Source organism: Cupressus sempervirens, chromosome 11 (assembly GCF_028749045.1).
Source record: "Cupressus sempervirens isolate cs-2001-9-10 chromosome 11, ASM2874904v1, whole genome shotgun sequence".
NCBI lineage: Eukaryota > Viridiplantae > Streptophyta > Pinopsida > Cupressales > Cupressaceae > Cupressus > Cupressus sempervirens.
In genome coordinates, this window is record NC_143128.1 from 458,208,864 (window position 1) to 458,217,280 (window position 8,417).

Below are 8,417 nucleotides of genomic sequence, written 5' to 3' on the forward strand. Positions count from 1 at the left end.
TTTCAATTTTGTGAGGATAAATGATTTTGTTGATTTAATAAATGTCTTATTTATTGTCAACACTTTGTCTTTTTCTTCCTCCCTTTTTGAATTTCATTTCATGAATTTAAATTATTTTTCTCCTCTTTTAAAGTTGATTTAGGTCTTGTTGATTTGATAGATGATTAATGACCTAATGTGATTTTTGATTTGAAATTTTGTTGTGTTTCTTCTAATTTTCTCTTTAATTTGCACTGATTGATCAGAAATGCGTGATTTAGGTCTTTGCCAATTTTTGGGTGTCTACAATACACACACACACACACACACACAGACACACACATACATATATACATCCTTTGCATGGTCTAGAGGTAATCTCATTGTGGTAGAGGCTTCTGTAAGGGAATGACCCTCATGATTATGAAATTTAGGCAAAAGAAAAACTTGCTCCTTCAACTCCTTATACTCAACTCTTTTAAACTGAAGTTATTCTTCTAGCAGTGAGAATAGCTGCTACAAATTCCTAGGAGCCAAGGGACCCTGACCATATGCTACATTTTCTGGAGATATGGGAGAAGTTGCTATCGGCTTCAATACTTCATAACATTTTGAATCATATAGTGATACCCAAATTAACAATAGTAGTAGATACTTGGGATCCTCGCAAGTAGAGCTTTCTAATACATGCATGGTTACATCCTTGGCTTCCATTGTTGGGCCAACGCATGGAGCCTTTATATCCAACCATTTTTTATAAGTTGGGGAATGTGCTTCATGTGTGGCATTCAAGTGATGCATCTGCATATGCAATTTTGTCACCTTGGAAAATTGTAGTTGATCCTGCTAGCTAGGAACAACTAATTGTTCATTTTATTGTACCTAATCTGATGACAGTTCTATAAGAATTTGTAATCAACCCTGCTAATCACCAACTAAACCAATTTAATTGGGTTATGGCTTGGGCATCTGTTTTTCCAATGTATCATATGGTTTCAATGTTGGAGGCAAAAAAAATTTGAAAGTGAAAGTAGGTTTTGTATCATTGGTTTTGTTCAAATTTTGATTTTAATGAAGTAACACAATGGTTTTTAGGGTGGAAAAGACTATTTTTCCCCGAGCTTCTTGCTAATGAGAGGATAAGAAGTCAACTAAATGTATCCCTTGAAATGATGAATCAAGTTGTAGAGGGTATGACTATGGAACAACCTAGGGCTAGAGAGAATGTAAGCTATCTTAGGGTGATGGAGCAACGCCAATTTGAGGCACTTTAGTAGCAACAAGAAGCATCACCATATGCTCAATAAAAAACCTCAGCTTCCATGGGTGCACCATAGATGAGTTTGAAGGAAGTGATTGAACCATACACATAAGAACATGACATCCAATTTTCCCTAAAGTGGGATGCACACATGATGGTCTTCAGGTTTATGTCTTTACAACTGTCAGTATCCATCTAGATTCTGTAAAATAACAAATTCTTGCACAACTTGGAGATAGATGTGTGATTGCATCATTGGAGCAACTAGTTGAGATGCACCGTAATCAAACTGGAGGAAATCAATGATAAACCAAACATATAATGAAGAGAAAACTTGAAAGCTTGAATGCTAAAATGCTGAAATGAAAGCTATCAAGGATCAAACACCTATGCCAGAGTTACAACACAATGTGAAGTTGATTTTAGATATGGTAGTGGCAAGTTTTTAGAAGTTTGATCAGAATTTAAGGCACGAGAGAGAGAGAGAGAGAGAGAGAGAGAGAGAGAGAGAGAGTTTATGGCAATATATCCAAGAAAGTGTTGTGGTAGGTGTTCTAACATTGGTGGCACTTACAAGTGTCTTTTAGAATTTATAGTTCAAATATCGAGAGGACTACAAGTTGTGAAATTTGTCATGTATTGCATCTGCATTTAGAGGAATAACAAAATTTTTCTCATCTTTGTCTCATTGTTGGACACAAAGTGTGCTTGAAATAACAAATTTTAATCATCTGCCATTAGTGGACAGATATAATAAATATGCCAAAAATGATTTCTCACTTGTTACAAATGTTCAAAGGCAAACACCATCTCACAGAGAAGATTAGATTTTCACATTCACAATCATCTAATGACCAGGGTATTCACCTAATCTGATGACAATTCATTTTATTGTACCTAATCTGATGACAATTCTACAAAAATTTGTAATCAACCCAACTAATCAGAAACTAGACCAATTTAAATGGGTTATGGCTTGGGCATCTATTATTCCCATTTATCATATGGTTTCAATGTTGGAGGCATAATTTTTTCCAAAGTGGCAACAGGTGATTGTTAGACAATAAAGAAATTTTTTTTTATAACCCACAACACCGAATGATAATCCTTTTAAGTCCATAGACAACTTACAGAAAACCCTAATTGATTTAAATGTGGGATGTGTTTTAGTGAAAGCATACTTCCATTTTTAAACATATTACCATACCCATAGGTTTCATCACCTAATACAAAATGCGATGGATTCTTATAATAAAATTAATAAAGAAATAAATGATAACAAGCAAAATGTATATGAAAATTTAATAATGGAAGTCACCTTGAGGAACTTGTGTATGCTCTTGGCAATCATGTCATGAAAAATTTTCATGACCTTTTTTGCTGCTACATGTTTTTACATGGAGTCTTCACACACCTAGTGCTCACAAATGTCTACTTAAGAATGTTTTATCATTTGGATTCTAGAATATGTATGCAATTGGATCAATTTTTCTATTGTGCCAAGATCTTTGTATGTATATACATACGTACATACATACATACATACATATACATAAATAATGGTAATATATGTATTGTATCCGCATTTGCTTTGCCATTGCTTATAAGAGTGTTTCAAGGTTGGGAACTACTTTAACATCCTTTACATGGTTTAGAGGTAATGTCATTGTGGTAGAGGCTTCTGTAAGGGAATGAGCCTTGTGAGTTAACATATAATGTCTTAAAATAGTTAAGTGCTACCTAACTATGTCCAAGGCGTCTACACATTGGAGGCATATTCTGCCTACCAAGCTGCCTACATACACGCATCCATAGGATCAAGACCCTTGAACAACTCACTCTAACAAATATGTAGTTTTGGTTTCTAATTGTTTTGATGTAGCTATATTCCTATAACCACTGGTGAGCTTTACTCACCTAATACAACTCTTCACCATCATTCACTCACTTGAGTCAGATGGTTTTCTATAATTACAATAATATAATACCCTGGTGCAACCTTTGTGTTGTAGTTTACAGTTAATGTAAGGTTAACCTATATATGTACTAACTCAATTCTTATATAGTTATGTTTAAAAGCTGGTTTTGAAGCATATATTCCTTTTATTAAATGTAAATTTGATTACCTAAATATTCATACAAGCATATATTCCTTTTATTAAATGTAGAGTTGATTATGCTGCAGTAGCAGAGCGGGAAATAGAATAAGAAAGGTTTATGTTTTGTGTATTTTAAATTTAATGTTTTCAATAAACGTCCTACATGTGGTGGCATACCTAGAGTAGCAGTTCGATGAGCTCTCCAGATATAGCCACCTAGGACCGGGTGTAGATTCTTTAAATTAGAATAGTTTTAATGATTGTCAGATTCCAATAATAGGTAGTAGGCAGTTTCGGATTCTTATTCTTTTCTTGGGTAGAAGACGGAAAAAAAACATGTGGCCTACTGCATGATTGTCAAATTCGAATAATAGGTAGTAGGCGGTTTTCATATTCTTATCCTTTTCTTGGAGTAGAAGACGAAAAAAATGTTTCACATCCTTTTATTAGAAAAGGAGAGTCAGTTTTAAATAAGCTGGTTGGCTATGTAAGAGATTCATTCAAATTTGGGTAATAGAGAAAGTTTCAGTTTTTGTCTTAGAAAGGATATAGATAATCGACTATGGAGTTTGGCAGCAATTCGATCTTGGTCTCTCTTGTCAAAGTGCAAATATATTTTCTTTGAAGACATTTCGGGTTAAAGATCTTGGTGTGCGGGTGAAGATAAACTATGGAGATTTATATATTCTGATTAATCCAATCTTGAGTTTGGTTCGAGTTTGATGCCGACTGATTGATGTCGTGCCCCTTGAAGTAACTCAGTTGAGTGAGTATTCCTCCTGAGCTTTCCAAGGTGTGGCTCTGCATCAATTTTTGGTATCAGAGCTTGAGAGTTGCAGGTTGTGAAGTTATATGTTGAACGCCCCTGATCAAGATTCTTCAGTAGGGTCAAGCAAGATGGTGACCAATGCAGAGTTAGCGAAGAAGGTCGAGGAGCAAGAAGAACTTCTCCAGAACGAGAATAGAGAGTTGAAGGGGATAGTGGCAGAACTAGCCAGTAAGTTGGAATATATGCAGAGTGTAGTTGAGAAGAAAGAAATGAAAGAAGGAATGGAAGAAGAAGAAGACGTACCCGACAGTGAAGAAGATAGAATAGCTGAGAACAAGAGGCCATTTTTTAAAGCTTTAAAGGCTTTGGGATGAAAACCCGTTGATTTACCTATGTTTACAAGAAAGATGGACGCTGAATTAGTGTTGGAATGGATTGAAGCCTTAGAGAATCATTTTGAATGTGAGAAAGTTTCAGAGTCGCAGCAAGTTAAATTGGCCAAGTCCAGAATGAAGGGAGCAGCCCTTACATGGTGGAATTTCGTGCAAGAAGAAAGGGTAAAGGAAGATAAGAGGAAGATATGTTCATGGAAGAAGATGGTGTCAATGATAAGAGAGACATATCTCCCTGAAGACTATGAGGTACAGTTGCATCAGAAGAGGCAGAATCTCAAACAAAGGGATATGGATGTCTGTACTTATACAAAAGAGTTTCAGAAGTCAAGTCTAAGGTCAAAATTTGTAGAACCTGAGAGTATCAAGGTAGCAAGATACCTAAATGGTTTGAGGATGAACATACAAGAAGAGTTGCAGTTGCTAAGTCCTAACACGGTAGCTAAATGCTATCAGCTGGCTTTGAAGGTGGAAGAGAAAATCAAAAGGAGACAAGAAAATAATAACAAAGGCAGAGGAAGACAAACATTCAGGGGAAGAGGTACATTTGCAGGAAGGAGTCCAAATTTTCAGCCACAAACGGAGATGCATAATGAAGTTAATAAGTTTGATAATTTCAGAGGAAGTTTCAGAGGTAGAAGGCCAAATTTCAGAGGAAGATCACTAGGAAGGACGAATGGACCAATAAGATGTTACAACTGTAATCAGGAAGGTCATATGGCACACAAATGTCCAGCAAAAGCAAGCTCTAGTACTCATGGCGAAAGAAGAATACATCTAGCACAAGAAGCAGATTTACAAGAAGATTCAGACAACCATGGTTATCCGAAAAAAGGGGAAGCACTTATGATGAGAAGAACACTATTGAAAAGGCCCATCAGAGAAGAACCACCACAAAGGAAGTCCATTTTCAGAACTACCTGTAAATCTGGAGGAAAAGTTTGCAAGGTACTAGTAGACTCTGGTTCTATAGAAAATTTTGTGTCTCTTGAAATGGTGGAAAAGTTGAAGCTACCAAGAATACAACACTCGTATCCTTACATAATATCTTGGTTAAATAAAGGGCAACATACTGTAGTAGAAGAGCAAGCTTGGGTGGAATTTCAGATTGGAGCCTATAAGGACAGATTATTGTTTGATATTGTTAACATGGATGCATGCCATTTACTTTTTGGCAGACCCTAGCAATATGATCTCAAGGCACATCATGATGGAGTGAAGAATACATATAACATTGCAAAGAATGGAAAGGTCATTGAACTGATACCTTTAGTTGAGCCAAGTCAAGAAGAAGCAAAAGCCGCAGAAGCCAAAGTTATGGTGATGGGTAAGAAAGAATTCTTGAAAGAAGTGAAAGGAAAGAAGAGCCCACTCTTTGCACTGATTCCTGTACTCAAGGAAAAATTGCAGAATGATGCTAAAAATCAGACTGAGGAAGAAAATTTAGAGTTGGAGTCTTCAAACTTGAAGGTGGAAGTGATAGAAAAGAACAAGGAAAAGGTACCTAACGAAGTGGAACCAATTCTGGACAAGTACAAAGAAATTATAGCTGATGGAATACCAAAAAGTCTCCCACCAGTGCGAGAAATCAGTCATTGCATTGATCTCATACCAGGATCAACATTACCCAACAAGGCGGCATATAAACTAACACCACAACAAAATGAAGAAATGGCAAGACAAATTGGAGAGTTGCTAGAGGCTGGTTTGATTGGTAAAAGTCTAAGCCCATATGTCGTAGCTGCAGTCCTAGCACCAAAGAAAGAAGGAACATGGAGATTATGCACAGATTCAAGAGCACTAAACAAGATCACTATAAGGTACAGATTTCCAATGCCTAGAATAGAAGATTTACTAGATTGTTTAGGGAAAGTAAGATATTTTTCAAAGATTGATTTGAAAAGCGGGTATCATCAGATAAGAATTAGGCCAGGAGATGAATGAAAAACAACATTTAAGACAAATGAGGGATTGTATGAATGGAAGGTAATGCCATTTGGATTGTCTAACGCTCCTAGTATGTTTATGAGGCTTATGAATGAAGTCTTGAAGGATTTTACAGGGAAGTTTGTGATCGTATATCTAGATGACATTTTGGTTTTCAGCGAAATAAAAGAGGAGCATCTGAAACACATAGATTTGGTGTTGAGAAGGTTACAAGAGGAAAAGTTAATGATCAATATGGAGAAATGTAGTTTTATGCGAGAGGAACTGACATAACTTGGCTTTGTGATCTCAAAGGGAACACTCAAGATGGATCAAGATAAGGTAAGTGCAATTCTTTCTTGGCCAACTCCCAGAACTATTGCAGCAGTTAGAAGTTTTCATGGTTTAGCCACTTTCTACAGAAAGTTTATCAGAAATTTCAGCTTGATTTGTGCACCTATTTTGAACACCATAAAAGGAGGCCAAAAGTGTAAATTTGTTTGGACAGAAGAAGCCAATAAAGCCTTGAACTTCTTAAGCAAAAAGTGGCCTGACAACCAGTCCTGGCATTTCCTGATTTCAATAAAGTCTTTCAGATAGAATGTGATGCAAGCAACATAGCCATAGGAGGCGTTCTTAGTCAAGAGGACAGACCAGTAGCCTTTTTCAGCGAGAAGCTCAATGAAGCCAAATAGAGATATTCATCATACGATTTGGAAATGTATGCACTTGTTCAATCCCTGAAGAAATGGAGACACTATTTGCTACCTAGGGAATTCATTGTATACACAGATAACCAGGCACTTAGTTTCATAAACAGTCAAGAGAAATTGAATCATATGCACATGAAATGGGTGGAGACATTGCAAGCATTCACATTTTCTATCAAGCACAAGAAGGGAGTAACAAATAAGGTTGCTGATGCATTAAGCAGAAGAACTTTGACTACGTCACAAATTCAGTTGGAAACTACAGGCATTTCAAATCTGAAAGGTATGTATGTTGATGATGCTATTTCAAAGACATTTATCAAGCATGTATTAATCTGGATGAAAGGTACAATAGGGAATATTCTAATTTTCTGGTTCAAGAAGGATTATTGTTCAAAGGATGACAACTTTGCATCCCAAAGTGTTCAATGAGAGATAATATCATACAGGAGAAACATAGTGGGGCATTATCTGGTCATTTTGGACTGGATAAGACTTTAGAGCTGGTTCGTAGACACTATTTTTGGCCAAAGTTATAAAAGGATGTGCGGAAGTTTGTGGAAGAATGCACCATTTGTCAGAAAGGTAAAGGTAAAAGTACAAATGCAGGATTGTATCAGCCCTTACCTATTCCTTCATGACCATGGGAAAGTATTAGTATGGATTTTGTTATGGGATTACCAAGAACTCAGAAGGGGTATGATAGCATTTTTGTTGTTGTGGATAGATTTAGTAAAATGTCACATTTCTTACCATGTAAATCCACCAAAGATGCATCATACATTGCAGATTTATTTTTCAAGGAGATAGTGCGAATTCATGGACTACCACTAAATATTGTTTCAGACAGAGATGGCAGATTTGTGGGTCATTTTTGGAGGACTCTTTGGAAGAAACTAGGCACAAATTTATCATTTTCATCGGCATATCATCCACAGACCGATGGTCAAATAGAAGTTGTCAACAGATCTTTGGGAAATCTATTAAGATGCCTTACAAAACAACATGGAGAAAAGTGGGATTCCATACTTGCTCAAGCTGAATTCTCATACAATGATACAGTGAATAGAAGTACAGGGAAATCTCCATTTCAGATTGTGTATGGTACACATCCAAGAGGAATTCTCGAGCTGAGGGAACTTCCAAATACTTTTCCAAGTAGTTCACATGCTGAAGAATTTGCTAAAGCCATTAAAGAGGTCCAACATCAAGTCAAGTTGTAGCTACAGAATTCAAATCAAAAGTACAAAGAAGTTGCTGATCAGAAAAGAAGAGAAGTAC